Genomic DNA, 4,990 nt, shown 5'->3' on the forward strand with positions numbered 1-4,990 from the left:
CACCAAACACAGAACGTTTCGGGGTCAAAACCCTTCTTCAGAAAACAACAAAAAAATCAATAAAGACATAAATACATTACAAAATTCCATTCTCGGTCAGTTTGCAGTTAATAATGTATTTAAGTCTTTATTGTTTTGTTTTGGGTTTTTTATATGTTGTTTGCTGAAGAAGGGTTTTGAGCCCGCAACGTTCCGTGTTTGATATTTAGTTCTTTTTTGAAGCGGTTATATATTCATTTTTGTTTATTACAAAATGTATTAACAGAACTGTCAGACTTTGAAACAGTATCAAGTATTTGCGGCTTTGTGGTCTTATGGTATGATCGGACGGTCCTGGGTTCGAGCATAGCTCGGCGCATAGTTGAATCCTTGGAAAACGCTCTTTACTCACATTCTCTCACCATATCATATGTAAAATGAGTACATGGCCTTTAACAGCGTTGTATTTGTCCGCAAAAAATATTGTTATATCGCCTAAGAAACGTCTTATATTATGTTCTGTGTTGCTGTTGGTCAGTAACCCTTTGTAAAGCGATTTGAGCACGTTTAGTGGAAATTGCGCTATATACAAACGCTTATGTTTTATGAAACAAAAACAACTACTTCTGTTGACAGATTCAAAATAATGCTTAATAAACAAATATCCGATTCTCGATATGATGATAATTCAATGTTAATACACAGGGTGTTCAAAGATGAGTTGAATAACCATTTACCGTCAATCAACTGGAGTAACTTTGCGTAAAGGGGAAACTTTGCCTAAAGGGGAAACTTTGCCTAAAAGGGAAACTATGCCTCATGTATTTTGGACCAATAAGAGATTATTTAGTTCTCTGGCAGTTATTTTCTTTGATGGAAATTCAAGAATGCGAGACTGCAACAAAGCTGAGATGATTCAAAATTCTCCAAAATCAAAGTCTATACTTTATTTTATTTCACTTTCTATACTGCATTGCACAGTTCCTCCCAGCCTTTTGACTTCATTTATTGCGCACCTTTTATAAATATCTATTAATCCGTGCTTCCTTACAAAGGAGCATAGATACTATTTCCTGCTCCATCAATATTTTGCTTATTCATCTTAACACCGCCACTACCATCATCTCATTCATCTGTAGTGTTTCATTCATCCTGTTTTGTTTTTGTTGATGAAGGGGAAACCCGAAATTCCATTTCATCTGTCTTCGTATATTAAATTGAATCTTACATTAAATTTCACATTATTATTCACAGATTCACGGAGGCAAAATAACCCCAATGGACGGTACATGACAAGATACAGATATATGATATAATATATCTTTGTATCTCAACAAAAGCCGTGTAGGTATGATAATAGGGTCCAACAGTCGTCACGTCACTTCCCTCGTTATGACGCATAGTAACTTAGTAACTGGTTCTAAACTATCGGAACAATAGCGGACGCCCGCTATGAAATACCTCTCCGACGAGAATAAAAGGGTATCCAGAGGAGAAAAGCATTATTTCTTTGATTAGAACCAAGCTGCTGGTTGCTGAGCGGACGTGACATCAGACTATTGAATCCTATTAATGCACTGTTCCTGCCATTCTTGTTGATAATTTTACTTTGACAGATTAAGTTTGGTAACAACTCTCTCTCTCTCTCTCTCTCTCTCTCTCTATATATATATATATATATATATATATATATATATATATATATATATATATATATATATATCTCTCCCTATATCTCTCTCTTTCTGTGTGTTGTGTGTGTCTCCATCTCTCTCTCTCTCTCTCTCTCTCTCTCTCTCTCTCTCTCTCTCTCTCTCTCTCTCTCTCTTTCTTTCTTTCTTTCTTTCTGTGTATGTGTATGTCTCCATTTCTCACTCTTTCTCCCGTTCTCTCTCTCTCTCTCTCTCTCTCTCTCTCTCTCTCTCTCTCTCTCTCTCTCTCTTTCTGTGTGTCTGTGTGTATGTCTCAATCTCTCTCTCTCACTCTCTCTCTCACACACACACACACACACACACACACACACATTTTGGTGATTAATTGTCACTAACTCAGCACAGCGATGACGCTATTCATCGCACCAAGCAGACATAACAAACACAAAGGCAAAACACCAACAAACTTAATATTCTAAACTACAACAAATAAAGACCTCAAGCTCCACGATGACACACAAGAACTGAGATGAGATGCGAAAAGGATTTAGAATACATGAGATCCATCGCAGCAGACTGTCATCAGTGGAAAGAACTCACTCAACAAATCAGAGAAGCTATCAAAGAGTATGAGGCGATCGCAAAATATGTTTTGTGTTTGTTTTTGAGGATTTTACGGCGCTTGCAACACATTTAGATCATATCAGCTCCAGTAAAAAGGAAGACAATGGGATAGTAAAAAGTTCTAGAATTACAATTAAAGCACTCAAGAAAAGGCAAGACAAAGGGGAATTGCTTCAAATAGGAAACAGATTTAGATTCCAAGACCACACTATGAAAGTACTTGTTTGAAATCAATTAAAAGTCTCACCCAGACATTACCATAAGATGCCACTAAGAGGAATACACTCAAATGTTTAAAAATCATAAGTTAAAAATAAAAAATAACAATACATAAAAGAGGGATGATTTACAAGGAAAAATGTATCATCTCCCAAACTATAACTATAAATTCGACTGTTTCCCTCCCAGCCAAGGACTCCAGCAGGGTCGGGACAAAACCAAGTAATCCCATTCCAAGACAAGGACAGAAAGCATGTTGGACATCAGATACAGGGAGATAGAAGACGCAGTACCTCCCTGCCAGCTATGGGAGGTCAGGAACCCCACCCAGGATCGCAAAATAAGTCAAGTAAGTCAAATAATATTAATCACTCTACAAATGTTTAATGTTAACATAATTTTTTTTCTATTGTTACGTTTATTAGGCCGGTGGGTGTTGTGAGTATTTTACCTAAACGCATAACATCAATAAACAGATTAAAACTCTCAGGCTTAAAAACCTTAGTAGGAAGTCATCTTAACTCCGTGTGATCTAGTGGTTTGATACTCGCCTTTGGATGAGAAGTTCCAGTGTTCGAGTCCTGCTATGAAGCGGTGCATTGTTGAGTCCTGGGTAAATTGTAATATCGCCTAACAGGCTTCATGTCTCGTCCTAAATGTTTAGCGTTGCTGTTGGCTAGGGGCCCGTTCTAAAGCGTTTTGAGAACGTTTGGTGGATATTTCACTATAAAATCCCTCGTCAATCCATCAATGTCCCGGGCATTCTTTCTGATTAAAAACACTCAATGAAATACGTGCGGCTATGTGGTCTTGTGGTATGATACTCGCTTTCGGATCGGTAGGTCCTGGGTTCGAGGCTCGCTCGGCGCATAGTTGAGTCCTTGGAAAAGGCTCTTAACTCACATTCTCTCACCGTACTCATGTGTAAAATGAGTACCTGGCCGTTAACAGTGTTGACTCTGTCCAGAAAAAAACATTATAATATCGCCTAACAGGTGTCATGTCCCGTCCTACATGTTAAGTGTTGCTGTTGGCCAGGGACCCCTTGTAAAGCACTTTGAGCCCGTTTAGTGGATATTGCGCTATATAAAAGCTCGTTTTTTTAAATATGTCTTTCGAGTGTAAGGATGGTCTTCTAGAATGACACTCAACTTCTTAATCTTTGGTCCCTGGTTTGATTCCCGCCGCCGTGCGTAGCGCAAATCTGAGTGGAAGATGGCTCTGTAATCCGATTGATTCATTGACCGTACTCAGGCGTGAAAGGAGTGCCGGGCAGGTAACACTGTTTTCTGTTTCGAAAAATAATAGCGCCTTACAGGCTTCATCTCTCGTCTTCCGTGTTGACGGAAGTTGTTGGCTTTGTAAAAAGAATGTTGGCTTTTATATAACGTGGTATCCACTAAACGTGATCAAGCGATTTATGGTAGGTCCTTAACCAACAGCAACACATGACAACAGGTAGCCGAATTACATTTATATATATATATATATATATATATATATATATATATATATATATATATATATATATATATATATTTTATATATATCTGCCGATATATCTATCTATCTACATACTTATATATATATATATATATATATATATATATATATATATATATATACTACTTATCTTTTTATCTACCTATAATATATATATATATATATATATATATATATATATATATATATATACCTATGATGCCATCAATCTATCTGTCTATATATATATATATATCTGTCTACCTATCTATCTATCTATCAATCTATCTGTCTGTCTGTCTTTATATATAAATACGTAAATATCTATCTATCCATCCATCCATCCATCTATCTATCTATCTATCTATCTATCTATCTATCTATCTATCTATCTAGCCACCTATCTATCTATCTATCTATCTATCTATCAATCTCTGCGTGTATGAAAACTGTGAAAAGTATCAGATGTACTTATAGATTATCTTTTAACATTTTTATTTCGTTAGACATTATCAATTTTAAATTAGAGGATTAGATAATGGTGGTAGTGATTATCATTTTAGGAAATAGAACTTTTCTATTTAATGGAAATGTTGTGAAAAAAGACACCGATTTTGCAATGGGAGGAATAGGATGCAACAGTCTGATGTCACGTCCGCCTAGCAACGAGCAGCTAGGTTCTATACAAAGAAAATAGTTACTTTTTACTGTTCATGCTGACTAGAACTTTTTCAATATCATGTGATTAGAATGTATAAAAGTCAAAACATGATCAGATTCATAATGTTTTTCCCGTCTGGATATACTTTTATTATCGTCGGAGTAGTATTTGATTCGGGCGTCCACCATTGTTCCGATAGTTTAGAACCAGTTACTAAGTAAGTATGCGGAGGGAAGTGACGTCATGACTGTTGAAGCCTATTACAATGAAAAAATCAAAACGTTTAATAGAGAGAACGAAGTTGACATCACTCAGGTCTTTGTTATTTTTTTTTGTTATTTTTTTTTTTTTTGTTGGTTTTTTTTGTTTTTTT

Source organism: Berghia stephanieae, chromosome 3, assembly GCF_034508935.2.
Source record: "Berghia stephanieae isolate SIO BIC M18660-M18661 chromosome 3, UCSD_Bste_1.3, whole genome shotgun sequence".
NCBI lineage: Eukaryota > Metazoa > Mollusca > Gastropoda > Nudibranchia > Aeolidiidae > Berghia > Berghia stephanieae.